Source organism: Atractosteus spatula, unplaced genomic scaffold (genome assembly GCF_055471065.1).
Source record: "Atractosteus spatula isolate fAtrSpa1 unplaced genomic scaffold, fAtrSpa1.hap1 Scaffold_149, whole genome shotgun sequence".
Lineage (NCBI taxonomy): Eukaryota > Metazoa > Chordata > Actinopteri > Semionotiformes > Lepisosteidae > Atractosteus > Atractosteus spatula.
This window is the reverse complement of record NW_028296707.1, coordinates 1-13963: the sequence shown is the minus strand read 5'-3', so window position 1 is coordinate 13963 and position 13963 is coordinate 1. Positions and strand designations below refer to the sequence as shown.

At 63.0% G+C, this 13963-nt stretch overlaps 14 non-coding genes and 1 pseudogene across 14 annotated transcripts; all 15 read left to right on the top strand.

The window, feature by feature from the left end:
• Window positions 1–245: 245 nt before the first annotated feature.
• On the top strand, window positions 246–436 carry LOC148809240 (U2 spliceosomal RNA). The gene has a single exon (XR_016087588.1). It is a non-coding gene; the product is annotated as a U2 spliceosomal RNA (small nuclear RNA).
• A 785-nt stretch (window positions 437–1221) lies between these two features.
• Window positions 1222–1412, top strand: LOC148809239 (U2 spliceosomal RNA). Its single transcript, XR_016087587.1, has one exon. It is a non-coding gene; the product is annotated as a U2 spliceosomal RNA (small nuclear RNA).
• Window positions 1413–2197: 785 nt separating this feature from the next.
• Window positions 2198–2388, top strand: LOC148809238 (U2 spliceosomal RNA). The gene has a single exon (XR_016087586.1). It is a non-coding gene; the product is annotated as a U2 spliceosomal RNA (small nuclear RNA).
• A 784-nt stretch (window positions 2389–3172) lies between these two features.
• Window positions 3173–3363, top strand: LOC148809237 (U2 spliceosomal RNA). Its single transcript, XR_016087585.1, has one exon. It is a non-coding gene; the product is annotated as a U2 spliceosomal RNA (small nuclear RNA).
• Window positions 3364–4148: 785 nt separating this feature from the next.
• On the top strand, window positions 4149–4339 carry LOC148809236 (U2 spliceosomal RNA). Its single transcript, XR_016087584.1, has one exon. It is a non-coding gene; the product is annotated as a U2 spliceosomal RNA (small nuclear RNA).
• Window positions 4340–5124: 785 nt separating this feature from the next.
• Window positions 5125–5315, top strand: LOC148809235 (U2 spliceosomal RNA). Its single transcript, XR_016087583.1, has one exon. It is a non-coding gene; the product is annotated as a U2 spliceosomal RNA (small nuclear RNA).
• Window positions 5316–6100: 785 nt separating this feature from the next.
• LOC148809234 (U2 spliceosomal RNA) lies at window positions 6101–6291 on the top strand. Its single transcript, XR_016087573.1, has one exon. It is a non-coding gene; the product is annotated as a U2 spliceosomal RNA (small nuclear RNA).
• A 785-nt stretch (window positions 6292–7076) lies between these two features.
• LOC148809233 (U2 spliceosomal RNA) lies at window positions 7077–7267 on the top strand. The gene has a single exon (XR_016087562.1). It is a non-coding gene; the product is annotated as a U2 spliceosomal RNA (small nuclear RNA).
• Window positions 7268–8052: 785 nt separating this feature from the next.
• Window positions 8053–8243, top strand: LOC148809232 (U2 spliceosomal RNA). The gene has a single exon (XR_016087551.1). It is a non-coding gene; the product is annotated as a U2 spliceosomal RNA (small nuclear RNA).
• A 785-nt stretch (window positions 8244–9028) lies between these two features.
• Window positions 9029–9219, top strand: LOC148809231 (U2 spliceosomal RNA). Its single transcript, XR_016087623.1, has one exon. It is a non-coding gene; the product is annotated as a U2 spliceosomal RNA (small nuclear RNA).
• Window positions 9220–10003: 784 nt separating this feature from the next.
• On the top strand, window positions 10004–10194 carry LOC148809230 (U2 spliceosomal RNA). The gene has a single exon (XR_016087612.1). It is a non-coding gene; the product is annotated as a U2 spliceosomal RNA (small nuclear RNA).
• Window positions 10195–10979: 785 nt separating this feature from the next.
• LOC148809229 (U2 spliceosomal RNA) lies at window positions 10980–11170 on the top strand. The gene has a single exon (XR_016087601.1). It is a non-coding gene; the product is annotated as a U2 spliceosomal RNA (small nuclear RNA).
• A 785-nt stretch (window positions 11171–11955) lies between these two features.
• Window positions 11956–12146, top strand: LOC148809228 (U2 spliceosomal RNA). The gene has a single exon (XR_016087590.1). It is a non-coding gene; the product is annotated as a U2 spliceosomal RNA (small nuclear RNA).
• A 785-nt stretch (window positions 12147–12931) lies between these two features.
• Window positions 12932–13122, top strand: LOC148809227 (U2 spliceosomal RNA). The gene has a single exon (XR_016087545.1). It is a non-coding gene; the product is annotated as a U2 spliceosomal RNA (small nuclear RNA).
• A 785-nt stretch (window positions 13123–13907) lies between these two features.
• On the top strand, window positions 13908–13963 carry LOC148809226 (U2 spliceosomal RNA; annotated as a pseudogene; the record flags this gene model as incomplete).

Genomic DNA, 13963 nt, shown 5'->3' with positions numbered 1-13963 from the left:
AGGAGGCCGGCCGGCTGGCGCCCCCCGCGGCTGCGGTCGTTGTCGGGCCGTTGACAGGAGATCAAAGAGCAGGGCCCCCGCCCGGGACTGGCGGGCAGGCAGGCGAGCAAGCAGGCAGGCAAGAGAGGGGGAGAGCGGAGTCCGGGCGGCCGGCAGCCGCGTGCGGACCGGGCTCCAGAGGCGTCGGCCTGCGCCGCTGCGCGCCAGCCGGACGCCCGCGCGCCCGCCCAAGGCCGGCGTCGGGCATCGCTTCTCGGCCTTTTGGCTAAGATCAAGTGTAGTATCTGTTCTTATCAGTTTAATATCTGATACGTCCCCCATCGGGGGACCACATATTAAACGGATTTTTGGAACAGGGAGCTGGATCAGGAGCTTGCTCCGTCCTCTCCACGCATCGGCCCGGTATTGCAGCGCCTCCGGGAACGGTGCACTACCTTCTCTCAGCGGTGAAAAGACAGACGTAGCTAGCAAGCAAGCGAGGTGGACCGGAGCTCCTTCCTCTCCGGTCTCGTCTCTCGTCCATCTGTGTGTCTCTGTGTCTCTCTCTCTCCCCCTCCCCGTTCCCGTGCTCCCTCCGTGCACTTTCCCGCGCCTCGACTCTCTCGGCAAGCAGGCCGGCCCCCTTTTCGGCTCCCGTGCGTTTTCCCTCCAAAAAACTTAGTTTTTTCCTCCTTTTTCCAGGGAGGCAGGCGTGGCTTGTGTGTGTGTGTGTGTGTGTGTGTGTGTGTGTGTGTGTGTGTGTGTGTGTGTCCCCGTCCTTGCAGGCGGGCCCCTTTCGACAGCCGGCCGTTTTCCCTCCAAAAAACTTAGTATATACACCTTTTCTTTCTTTTTTTCGGCAGGCAGGCAGGTGTGTGTGTGTCCCCGTCCCTCCCGAGAGAGCGCTGCCCCTTGCCTCTGCCCGCAGGTGCCGACGGTCCGCTTTCGCTTGCAGCTCACTCGGCACGGCTGCTGCTGGTGGGAGGGGCCTAAGCTAAGGAGGCCGGCCGGCTGGCGCCCCCCGCGGCTGCGGTCGTTGTCGGGCCGTTGACAGGAGATCAAAGAGCAGGGCCCCCGCCCGGGACTGGCGGGCAGGCAGGCGAGCAAGCAGGCAGGCAAGAGAGGGGGAGAGCGGAGTCCGGGCGGCCGGCAGCCGCGTGCGGACCGGGCTCCAGAGGCGTCGGCCTGCGCCGCTGCGCGCCAGCCGGACGCCCGCGCGCCCGCCCAAGGCCGGCGTCGGGCATCGCTTCTCGGCCTTTTGGCTAAGATCAAGTGTAGTATCTGTTCTTATCAGTTTAATATCTGATACGTCCCCCATCGGGGGACCACATATTAAACGGATTTTTGGAACAGGGAGCTGGATCAGGAGCTTGCTCCGTCCTCTCCACGCATCGGCCCGGTATTGCAGCGCCTCCGGGAACGGTGCACTACCTTCTCTCAGCGGTGAAAAGACAGACGTAGCTAGCAAGCAAGCGAGGTGGACCGGAGCTCCTTCCTCTCCGGTCTCGTCTCTCGTCCATCTGTGTGTCTCTGTGTCTCTCTCTCTCCCCCTCCCCGTTCCCGTGCTCCCTCCGTGCACTTTCCCGCGCCTCGACTCTCTCGGCAAGCAGGCCGGCCCCCTTTTCGGCTCCCGTGCGTTTTCCCTCCAAAAAACTTAGTTTTTTCCTCCTTTTTCCAGGGAGGCAGGCGTGGCTTGTGTGTGTGTGTGTGTGTGTGTGTGTGTGTGTGTGTGTGTGTGTGTGTGTGTCCCCGTCCTTGCAGGCGGGCCCCTTTCGACAGCCGGCCGTTTTCCCTCCAAAAAACTTAGTATATACACCTTTTCTTTCTTTTTTTCGGCAGGCAGGCAGGTGTGTGTGTGTCCCCGTCCCTCCCGAGAGAGCGCTGCCCCTTGCCTCTGCCCGCAGGTGCCGACGGTCCGCTTTCGCTTGCAGCTCACTCGGCACGGCTGCTGCTGGTGGGAGGGGCCTAAGCTAAGGAGGCCGGCCGGCTGGCGCCCCCCGCGGCTGCGGTCGTTGTCGGGCCGTTGACAGGAGATCAAAGAGCAGGGCCCCCGCCCGGGACTGGCGGGCAGGCAGGCGAGCAAGCAGGCAGGCAAGAGAGGGGGAGAGCGGAGTCCGGGCGGCCGGCAGCCGCGTGCGGACCGGGCTCCAGAGGCGTCGGCCTGCGCCGCTGCGCGCCAGCCGGACGCCCGCGCGCCCGCCCAAGGCCGGCGTCGGGCATCGCTTCTCGGCCTTTTGGCTAAGATCAAGTGTAGTATCTGTTCTTATCAGTTTAATATCTGATACGTCCCCCATCGGGGGACCACATATTAAACGGATTTTTGGAACAGGGAGCTGGATCAGGAGCTTGCTCCGTCCTCTCCACGCATCGGCCCGGTATTGCAGCGCCTCCGGGAACGGTGCACTACCTTCTCTCAGCGGTGAAAAGACAGACGTAGCTAGCAAGCAAGCGAGGTGGACCGGAGCTCCTTCCTCTCCGGTCTCGTCTCTCGTCCATCTGTGTGTCTCTGTGTCTCTCTCTCTCCCCCTCCCCGTTCCCGTGCTCCCTCCGTGCACTTTCCCGCGCCTCGACTCTCTCGGCAAGCAGGCCGGCCCCCTTTTCGGCTCCCGTGCGTTTTCCCTCCAAAAAACTTAGTTTTTTCCTCCTTTTTCCAGGGAGGCAGGCGTGGCTGTGTGTGTGTGTGTGTGTGTGTGTGTGTGTGTGTGTGTGTGTGTGTGTGTGTCCCCGTCCTTGCAGGCGGGCCCCTTTCGACAGCCGGCCGTTTTCCCTCCAAAAAACTTAGTATATACACCTTTTCTTTCTTTTTTTCGGCAGGCAGGCAGGTGTGTGTGTGTCCCCGTCCCTCCCGAGAGAGCGCTGCCCCTTGCCTCTGCCCGCAGGTGCCGACGGTCCGCTTTCGCTTGCAGCTCACTCGGCACGGCTGCTGCTGGTGGGAGGGGCCTAAGCTAAGGAGGCCGGCCGGCTGGCGCCCCCCGCGGCTGCGGTCGTTGTCGGGCCGTTGACAGGAGATCAAAGAGCAGGGCCCCCGCCCGGGACTGGCGGGCAGGCAGGCGAGCAAGCAGGCAGGCAAGAGAGGGGGAGAGCGGAGTCCGGGCGGCCGGCAGCCGCGTGCGGACCGGGCTCCAGAGGCGTCGGCCTGCGCCGCTGCGCGCCAGCCGGACGCCCGCGCGCCCGCCCAAGGCCGGCGTCGGGCATCGCTTCTCGGCCTTTTGGCTAAGATCAAGTGTAGTATCTGTTCTTATCAGTTTAATATCTGATACGTCCCCCATCGGGGGACCACATATTAAACGGATTTTTGGAACAGGGAGCTGGATCAGGAGCTTGCTCCGTCCTCTCCACGCATCGGCCCGGTATTGCAGCGCCTCCGGGAACGGTGCACTACCTTCTCTCAGCGGTGAAAAGACAGACGTAGCTAGCAAGCAAGCGAGGTGGACCGGAGCTCCTTCCTCTCCGGTCTCGTCTCTCGTCCATCTGTGTGTCTCTGTGTCTCTCTCTCTCCCCCTCCCCGTTCCCGTGCTCCCTCCGTGCACTTTCCCGCGCCTCGACTCTCTCGGCAAGCAGGCCGGCCCCCTTTTCGGCTCCCGTGCGTTTTCCCTCCAAAAAACTTAGTTTTTTCCTCCTTTTTCCAGGGAGGCAGGCGTGGCTTGTGTGTGTGTGTGTGTGTGTGTGTGTGTGTGTGTGTGTGTGTGTGTGTGTGTCCCCGTCCTTGCAGGCGGGCCCCTTTCGACAGCCGGCCGTTTTCCCTCCAAAAAACTTAGTATATACACCTTTTCTTTCTTTTTTTCGGCAGGCAGGCAGGTGTGTGTGTGTCCCCGTCCCTCCCGAGAGAGCGCTGCCCCTTGCCTCTGCCCGCAGGTGCCGACGGTCCGCTTTCGCTTGCAGCTCACTCGGCACGGCTGCTGCTGGTGGGAGGGGCCTAAGCTAAGGAGGCCGGCCGGCTGGCGCCCCCCGCGGCTGCGGTCGTTGTCGGGCCGTTGACAGGAGATCAAAGAGCAGGGCCCCCGCCCGGGACTGGCGGGCAGGCAGGCGAGCAAGCAGGCAGGCAAGAGAGGGGGAGAGCGGAGTCCGGGCGGCCGGCAGCCGCGTGCGGACCGGGCTCCAGAGGCGTCGGCCTGCGCCGCTGCGCGCCAGCCGGACGCCCGCGCGCCCGCCCAAGGCCGGCGTCGGGCATCGCTTCTCGGCCTTTTGGCTAAGATCAAGTGTAGTATCTGTTCTTATCAGTTTAATATCTGATACGTCCCCCATCGGGGGACCACATATTAAACGGATTTTTGGAACAGGGAGCTGGATCAGGAGCTTGCTCCGTCCTCTCCACGCATCGGCCCGGTATTGCAGCGCCTCCGGGAACGGTGCACTACCTTCTCTCAGCGGTGAAAAGACAGACGTAGCTAGCAAGCAAGCGAGGTGGACCGGAGCTCCTTCCTCTCCGGTCTCGTCTCTCGTCCATCTGTGTGTCTCTGTGTCTCTCTCTCTCCCCCTCCCCGTTCCCGTGCTCCCTCCGTGCACTTTCCCGCGCCTCGACTCTCTCGGCAAGCAGGCCGGCCCCCTTTTCGGCTCCCGTGCGTTTTCCCTCCAAAAAACTTAGTTTTTTCCTCCTTTTTCCAGGGAGGCAGGCGTGGCTTGTGTGTGTGTGTGTGTGTGTGTGTGTGTGTGTGTGTGTGTGTGTGTGTGTGTCCCCGTCCTTGCAGGCGGGCCCCTTTCGACAGCCGGCCGTTTTCCCTCCAAAAAACTTAGTATATACACCTTTTCTTTCTTTTTTTCGGCAGGCAGGCAGGTGTGTGTGTGTCCCCGTCCCTCCCGAGAGAGCGCTGCCCCTTGCCTCTGCCCGCAGGTGCCGACGGTCCGCTTTCGCTTGCAGCTCACTCGGCACGGCTGCTGCTGGTGGGAGGGGCCTAAGCTAAGGAGGCCGGCCGGCTGGCGCCCCCCGCGGCTGCGGTCGTTGTCGGGCCGTTGACAGGAGATCAAAGAGCAGGGCCCCCGCCCGGGACTGGCGGGCAGGCAGGCGAGCAAGCAGGCAGGCAAGAGAGGGGGAGAGCGGAGTCCGGGCGGCCGGCAGCCGCGTGCGGACCGGGCTCCAGAGGCGTCGGCCTGCGCCGCTGCGCGCCAGCCGGACGCCCGCGCGCCCGCCCAAGGCCGGCGTCGGGCATCGCTTCTCGGCCTTTTGGCTAAGATCAAGTGTAGTATCTGTTCTTATCAGTTTAATATCTGATACGTCCCCCATCGGGGGACCACATATTAAACGGATTTTTGGAACAGGGAGCTGGATCAGGAGCTTGCTCCGTCCTCTCCACGCATCGGCCCGGTATTGCAGCGCCTCCGGGAACGGTGCACTACCTTCTCTCAGCGGTGAAAAGACAGACGTAGCTAGCAAGCAAGCGAGGTGGACCGGAGCTCCTTCCTCTCCGGTCTCGTCTCTCGTCCATCTGTGTGTCTCTGTGTCTCTCTCTCTCCCCCTCCCCGTTCCCGTGCTCCCTCCGTGCACTTTCCCGCGCCTCGACTCTCTCGGCAAGCAGGCCGGCCCCCTTTTCGGCTCCCGTGCGTTTTCCCTCCAAAAAACTTAGTTTTTTCCTCCTTTTTCCAGGGAGGCAGGCGTGGCTTGTGTGTGTGTGTGTGTGTGTGTGTGTGTGTGTGTGTGTGTGTGTGTGTGTGTCCCCGTCCTTGCAGGCGGGCCCCTTTCGACAGCCGGCCGTTTTCCCTCCAAAAAACTTAGTATATACACCTTTTCTTTCTTTTTTTCGGCAGGCAGGCAGGTGTGTGTGTGTCCCCGTCCCTCCCGAGAGAGCGCTGCCCCTTGCCTCTGCCCGCAGGTGCCGACGGTCCGCTTTCGCTTGCAGCTCACTCGGCACGGCTGCTGCTGGTGGGAGGGGCCTAAGCTAAGGAGGCCGGCCGGCTGGCGCCCCCCGCGGCTGCGGTCGTTGTCGGGCCGTTGACAGGAGATCAAAGAGCAGGGCCCCCGCCCGGGACTGGCGGGCAGGCAGGCGAGCAAGCAGGCAGGCAAGAGAGGGGGAGAGCGGAGTCCGGGCGGCCGGCAGCCGCGTGCGGACCGGGCTCCAGAGGCGTCGGCCTGCGCCGCTGCGCGCCAGCCGGACGCCCGCGCGCCCGCCCAAGGCCGGCGTCGGGCATCGCTTCTCGGCCTTTTGGCTAAGATCAAGTGTAGTATCTGTTCTTATCAGTTTAATATCTGATACGTCCCCCATCGGGGGACCACATATTAAACGGATTTTTGGAACAGGGAGCTGGATCAGGAGCTTGCTCCGTCCTCTCCACGCATCGGCCCGGTATTGCAGCGCCTCCGGGAACGGTGCACTACCTTCTCTCAGCGGTGAAAAGACAGACGTAGCTAGCAAGCAAGCGAGGTGGACCGGAGCTCCTTCCTCTCCGGTCTCGTCTCTCGTCCATCTGTGTGTCTCTGTGTCTCTCTCTCTCCCCCTCCCCGTTCCCGTGCTCCCTCCGTGCACTTTCCCGCGCCTCGACTCTCTCGGCAAGCAGGCCGGCCCCCTTTTCGGCTCCCGTGCGTTTTCCCTCCAAAAAACTTAGTTTTTTCCTCCTTTTTCCAGGGAGGCAGGCGTGGCTTGTGTGTGTGTGTGTGTGTGTGTGTGTGTGTGTGTGTGTGTGTGTGTGTGTGTCCCCGTCCTTGCAGGCGGGCCCCTTTCGACAGCCGGCCGTTTTCCCTCCAAAAAACTTAGTATATACACCTTTTCTTTCTTTTTTTCGGCAGGCAGGCAGGTGTGTGTGTGTCCCCGTCCCTCCCGAGAGAGCGCTGCCCCTTGCCTCTGCCCGCAGGTGCCGACGGTCCGCTTTCGCTTGCAGCTCACTCGGCACGGCTGCTGCTGGTGGGAGGGGCCTAAGCTAAGGAGGCCGGCCGGCTGGCGCCCCCCGCGGCTGCGGTCGTTGTCGGGCCGTTGACAGGAGATCAAAGAGCAGGGCCCCCGCCCGGGACTGGCGGGCAGGCAGGCGAGCAAGCAGGCAGGCAAGAGAGGGGGAGAGCGGAGTCCGGGCGGCCGGCAGCCGCGTGCGGACCGGGCTCCAGAGGCGTCGGCCTGCGCCGCTGCGCGCCAGCCGGACGCCCGCGCGCCCGCCCAAGGCCGGCGTCGGGCATCGCTTCTCGGCCTTTTGGCTAAGATCAAGTGTAGTATCTGTTCTTATCAGTTTAATATCTGATACGTCCCCCATCGGGGGACCACATATTAAACGGATTTTTGGAACAGGGAGCTGGATCAGGAGCTTGCTCCGTCCTCTCCACGCATCGGCCCGGTATTGCAGCGCCTCCGGGAACGGTGCACTACCTTCTCTCAGCGGTGAAAAGACAGACGTAGCTAGCAAGCAAGCGAGGTGGACCGGAGCTCCTTCCTCTCCGGTCTCGTCTCTCGTCCATCTGTGTGTCTCTGTGTCTCTCTCTCTCCCCCTCCCCGTTCCCGTGCTCCCTCCGTGCACTTTCCCGCGCCTCGACTCTCTCGGCAAGCAGGCCGGCCCCCTTTTCGGCTCCCGTGCGTTTTCCCTCCAAAAAACTTAGTTTTTTCCTCCTTTTTCCAGGGAGGCAGGCGTGGCTTGTGTGTGTGTGTGTGTGTGTGTGTGTGTGTGTGTGTGTGTGTGTGTGTGTGTCCCCGTCCTTGCAGGCGGGCCCCTTTCGACAGCCGGCCGTTTTCCCTCCAAAAAACTTAGTATATACACCTTTTCTTTCTTTTTTTCGGCAGGCAGGCAGGTGTGTGTGTGTCCCCGTCCCTCCCGAGAGAGCGCTGCCCCTTGCCTCTGCCCGCAGGTGCCGACGGTCCGCTTTCGCTTGCAGCTCACTCGGCACGGCTGCTGCTGGTGGGAGGGGCCTAAGCTAAGGAGGCCGGCCGGCTGGCGCCCCCCGCGGCTGCGGTCGTTGTCGGGCCGTTGACAGGAGATCAAAGAGCAGGGCCCCCGCCCGGGACTGGCGGGCAGGCAGGCGAGCAAGCAGGCAGGCAAGAGAGGGGGAGAGCGGAGTCCGGGCGGCCGGCAGCCGCGTGCGGACCGGGCTCCAGAGGCGTCGGCCTGCGCCGCTGCGCGCCAGCCGGACGCCCGCGCGCCCGCCCAAGGCCGGCGTCGGGCATCGCTTCTCGGCCTTTTGGCTAAGATCAAGTGTAGTATCTGTTCTTATCAGTTTAATATCTGATACGTCCCCCATCGGGGGACCACATATTAAACGGATTTTTGGAACAGGGAGCTGGATCAGGAGCTTGCTCCGTCCTCTCCACGCATCGGCCCGGTATTGCAGCGCCTCCGGGAACGGTGCACTACCTTCTCTCAGCGGTGAAAAGACAGACGTAGCTAGCAAGCAAGCGAGGTGGACCGGAGCTCCTTCCTCTCCGGTCTCGTCTCTCGTCCATCTGTGTGTCTCTGTGTCTCTCTCTCTCCCCCTCCCCGTTCCCGTGCTCCCTCCGTGCACTTTCCCGCGCCTCGACTCTCTCGGCAAGCAGGCCGGCCCCCTTTTCGGCTCCCGTGCGTTTTCCCTCCAAAAAACTTAGTTTTTTCCTCCTTTTTCCAGGGAGGCAGGCGTGGCTTGTGTGTGTGTGTGTGTGTGTGTGTGTGTGTGTGTGTGTGTGTGTGTGTGTGTCCCCGTCCTTGCAGGCGGGCCCCTTTCGACAGCCGGCCGTTTTCCCTCCAAAAAACTTAGTATATACACCTTTTCTTTCTTTTTTTCGGCAGGCAGGCAGGTGTGTGTGTGTCCCCGTCCCTCCCGAGAGAGCGCTGCCCCTTGCCTCTGCCCGCAGGTGCCGACGGTCCGCTTTCGCTTGCAGCTCACTCGGCACGGCTGCTGCTGGTGGGAGGGGCCTAAGCTAAGGAGGCCGGCCGGCTGGCGCCCCCCGCGGCTGCGGTCGTTGTCGGGCCGTTGACAGGAGATCAAAGAGCAGGGCCCCCGCCCGGGACTGGCGGGCAGGCAGGCGAGCAAGCAGGCAGGCAAGAGAGGGGGAGAGCGGAGTCCGGGCGGCCGGCAGCCGCGTGCGGACCGGGCTCCAGAGGCGTCGGCCTGCGCCGCTGCGCGCCAGCCGGACGCCCGCGCGCCCGCCCAAGGCCGGCGTCGGGCATCGCTTCTCGGCCTTTTGGCTAAGATCAAGTGTAGTATCTGTTCTTATCAGTTTAATATCTGATACGTCCCCCATCGGGGGACCACATATTAAACGGATTTTTGGAACAGGGAGCTGGATCAGGAGCTTGCTCCGTCCTCTCCACGCATCGGCCCGGTATTGCAGCGCCTCCGGGAACGGTGCACTACCTTCTCTCAGCGGTGAAAAGACAGACGTAGCTAGCAAGCAAGCGAGGTGGACCGGAGCTCCTTCCTCTCCGGTCTCGTCTCTCGTCCATCTGTGTGTCTCTGTGTCTCTCTCTCTCCCCCTCCCCGTTCCCGTGCTCCCTCCGTGCACTTTCCCGCGCCTCGACTCTCTCGGCAAGCAGGCCGGCCCCCTTTTCGGCTCCCGTGCGTTTTCCCTCCAAAAAACTTAGTTTTTTCCTCCTTTTTCCAGGGAGGCAGGCGTGGCTTGTGTGTGTGTGTGTGTGTGTGTGTGTGTGTGTGTGTGTGTGTGTGTGTGTGCCCCGTCCTTGCAGGCGGGCCCCTTTCGACAGCCGGCCGTTTTCCCTCCAAAAAACTTAGTATATACACCTTTTCTTTCTTTTTTTCGGCAGGCAGGCAGGTGTGTGTGTGTCCCCGTCCCTCCCGAGAGAGCGCTGCCCCTTGCCTCTGCCCGCAGGTGCCGACGGTCCGCTTTCGCTTGCAGCTCACTCGGCACGGCTGCTGCTGGTGGGAGGGGCCTAAGCTAAGGAGGCCGGCCGGCTGGCGCCCCCCGCGGCTGCGGTCGTTGTCGGGCCGTTGACAGGAGATCAAAGAGCAGGGCCCCCGCCCGGGACTGGCGGGCAGGCAGGCGAGCAAGCAGGCAGGCAAGAGAGGGGGAGAGCGGAGTCCGGGCGGCCGGCAGCCGCGTGCGGACCGGGCTCCAGAGGCGTCGGCCTGCGCCGCTGCGCGCCAGCCGGACGCCCGCGCGCCCGCCCAAGGCCGGCGTCGGGCATCGCTTCTCGGCCTTTTGGCTAAGATCAAGTGTAGTATCTGTTCTTATCAGTTTAATATCTGATACGTCCCCCATCGGGGGACCACATATTAAACGGATTTTTGGAACAGGGAGCTGGATCAGGAGCTTGCTCCGTCCTCTCCACGCATCGGCCCGGTATTGCAGCGCCTCCGGGAACGGTGCACTACCTTCTCTCAGCGGTGAAAAGACAGACGTAGCTAGCAAGCAAGCGAGGTGGACCGGAGCTCCTTCCTCTCCGGTCTCGTCTCTCGTCCATCTGTGTGTCTCTGTGTCTCTCTCTCTCCCCCTCCCCGTTCCCGTGCTCCCTCCGTGCACTTTCCCGCGCCTCGACTCTCTCGGCAAGCAGGCCGGCCCCCTTTTCGGCTCCCGTGCGTTTTCCCTCCAAAAAACTTAGTTTTTTCCTCCTTTTTCCAGGGAGGCAGGCGTGGCTTGTGTGTGTGTGTGTGTGTGTGTGTGTGTGTGTGTGTGTGTGTGTGTGTGTGTCCCCGTCCTTGCAGGCGGGCCCCTTTCGACAGCCGGCCGTTTTCCCTCCAAAAAACTTAGTATATACACCTTTTCTTTCTTTTTTTCGGCAGGCAGGCAGGTGTGTGTGTGTCCCCGTCCCTCCCGAGAGAGCGCTGCCCCTTGCCTCTGCCCGCAGGTGCCGACGGTCCGCTTTCGCTTGCAGCTCACTCGGCACGGCTGCTGCTGGTGGGAGGGGCCTAAGCTAAGGAGGCCGGCCGGCTGGCGCCCCCCGCGGCTGCGGTCGTTGTCGGGCCGTTGACAGGAGATCAAAGAGCAGGGCCCCCGCCCGGGACTGGCGGGCAGGCAGGCGAGCAAGCAGGCAGGCAAGAGAGGGGGAGAGCGGAGTCCGGGCGGCCGGCAGCCGCGTGCGGACCGGGCTCCAGAGGCGTCGGCCTGCGCCGCTGCGCGCCAGCCGGACGCCCGCGCGCCCGCCCAAGGCCGGCGTCGGGCATCGCTTCTCGGCCTTTTGGCTAAGATCAAGTGTAGTATCTGTTCTTATCAGTTTAATATCTGATACGTCCCCCATCGGGGGACCACATATTAAACGGATTTTTGGAACAGGGAGCTGGATCAGGAGCTTGCTCCGTCCTCTCCACGCATCGGCCCGGTATTGCAGCGCCTCCGGGAACGGTGCACTACCTTCTCTCAGCGGTGAAAAGACAGACGTAGCTAGCAAGCAAGCGAGGTGGACCGGAGCTCCTTCCTCTCCGGTCTCGTCTCTCGTCCATCTGTGTGTCTCTGTGTCTCTCTCTCTCCCCCTCCCCGTTCCCGTGCTCCCTCCGTGCACTTTCCCGCGCCTCGACTCTCTCGGCAAGCAGGCCGGCCCCCTTTTCGGCTCCCGTGCGTTTTCCCTCCAAAAAACTTAGTTTTTTCCTCCTTTTTCCAGGGAGGCAGGCGTGGCTTGTGTGTGTGTGTGTGTGTGTGTGTGTGTGTGTGTGTGTGTGTGTGTGTGTGTCCCCGTCCTTGCAGGCGGGCCCCTTTCGACAGCCGGCCGTTTTCCCTCCAAAAAACTTAGTATATACACCTTTTCTTTCTTTTTTTCGGCAGGCAGGCAGGTGTGTGTGTGTCCCCGTCCCTCCCGAGAGAGCGCTGCCCCTTGCCTCTGCCCGCAGGTGCCGACGGTCCGCTTTCGCTTGCAGCTCACTCGGCACGGCTGCTGCTGGTGGGAGGGGCCTAAGCTAAGGAGGCCGGCCGGCTGGCGCCCCCCGCGGCTGCGGTCGTTGTCGGGCCGTTGACAGGAGATCAAAGAGCAGGGCCCCCGCCCGGGACTGGCGGGCAGGCAGGCGAGCAAGCAGGCAGGCAAGAGAGGGGGAGAGCGGAGTCCGGGCGGCCGGCAGCCGCGTGCGGACCGGGCTCCAGAGGCGTCGGCCTGCGCCGCTGCGCGCCAGCCGGACGCCCGCGCGCCCGCCCAAGGCCGGCGTCGGGCATCGCTTCTCGGCCTTTTGGCTAAGATCAAGTGTAGTATCTGTTCTTATCAGTTTAATATCTGATACGTCCCCCATCGGGGGACCACATATTAAACGGATTTTTGGAACAGGGAGCTGGATCAGGAGCTTGCTCCGTCCTCTCCACGCATCGGCCCGGTATTGCAGCGCCTCCGGGAACGGTGCACTACCTTCTCTCAGCGGTGAAAAGACAGACGTAGCTAGCAAGCAAGCGAGGTGGACCGGAGCTCCTTCCTCTCCGGTCTCGTCTCTCGTCCATCTGTGTGTCTCTGTGTCTCTCTCTCTCCCCCTCCCCGTTCCCGTGCTCCCTCCGTGCACTTTCCCGCGCCTCGACTCTCTCGGCAAGCAGGCCGGCCCCCTTTTCGGCTCCCGTGCGTTTTCCCTCCAAAAAACTTAGTTTTTTCCTCCTTTTTCCAGGGAGGCAGGCGTGGCTTGTGTGTGTGTGTGTGTGTGTGTGTGTGTGTGTGTGTGTGTGTGTGTGTGTGTCCCCGTCCTTGCAGGCGGGCCCCTTTCGACAGCCGGCCGTTTTCCCTCCAAAAAACTTAGTATATACACCTTTTCTTTCTTTTTTTCGGCAGGCAGGCAGGTGTGTGTGTGTCCCCGTCCCTCCCGAGAGAGCGCTGCCCCTTGCCTCTGCCCGCAGGTGCCGACGGTCCGCTTTCGCTTGCAGCTCACTCGGCACGGCTGCTGCTGGTGGGAGGGGCCTAAGCTAAGGAGGCCGGCCGGCTGGCGCCCCCCGCGGCTGCGGTCGTTGTCGGGCCGTTGACAGGAGATCAAAGAGCAGGGCCCCCGCCCGGGACTGGCGGGCAGGCAGGCGAGCAAGCAGGCAGGCAAGAGAGGGGGAGAGCGGAGTCCGGGCGGCCGGCAGCCGCGTGCGGACCGGGCTCCAGAGGCGTCGGCCTGCGCCGCTGCGCGCCAGCCGGACGCCCGCGCGCCCGCCCAAGGCCGGCGTCGGGCATCGCTTCTCGGCCTTTTGGCTAAGATCAAGTGTAGTATCTGTTCTTATCAGTTTAATATCTGATACGTCCCCCATCGGGGGACCACATATTAAACGGATTTTTGGAACAGGGAGCTGGATCAGGAGCTTGCTCCGTCCTCTCCACGCATCGGCCCGGTATTGCAGCGCCTCCGGGAACGGTGCACTACCTTCTCTCAGCGGTGAAAAGACAGACGTAGCTAGCAAGCAAGCGAGGTGGACCGGAGCTCCTTCCTCTCCGGTCTCGTCTCTCGTCCATCTGTGTGTCTCTGTGTCTCTCTCTCTCCCCCTCCCCGTTCCCGTGCTCCCTCCGTGCACTTTCCCGCGCCTCGACTCTCTCGGCAAGCAGGCCGGCCCCCTTTTCGGCTCCCGTGCGTTTTCCCTCCAAAAAACTTAGTTTTTTCCTCCTTTTTCCAGGGAGGCAGGCGTGGCTTGTGTGTGTGTGTGTGTGTGTGTGTGTGTGTGTGTGTGTGTGTGTGTGTGTGTCCCCGTCCTTGCAGGCGGGCCCCTTTCGACAGCCGGCCGTTTTCCCTCCAAAAAACTTAGTATATACACCTTTTCTTTCTTTTTTTCGGCAGGCAGGCAGGTGTGTGTGTGTCCCCGTCCCTCCCGAGAGAGCGCTGCCCCTTGCCTCTGCCCGCAGGTGCCGACGGTCCGCTTTCGCTTGCAGCTCACTCGGCACGGCTGCTGCTGGTGGGAGGGGCCTAAGCTAAGGAGGCCGGCCGGCTGGCGCCCCCCGCGGCTGCGGTCGTTGTCGGGCCGTTGACAGGAGATCAAAGAGCAGGGCCCCCGCCCGGGACTGGCGGGCAGGCAGGCGAGCAAGCAGGCAGGCAAGAGAGGGGGAGAGCGGAGTCCGGGCGGCCGGCAGCCGCGTGCGGACCGGGCTCCAGAGGCGTCGGCCTGCGCCGCTGCGCGCCAGCCGGACGCCCGCGCGCCCGCCCAAGGCCGGCGTCGGGCATCGCTTCTCGGCCTTTTGGCTAAGATCAAGTGTAGTATCTGTTCTTATCAGTTTA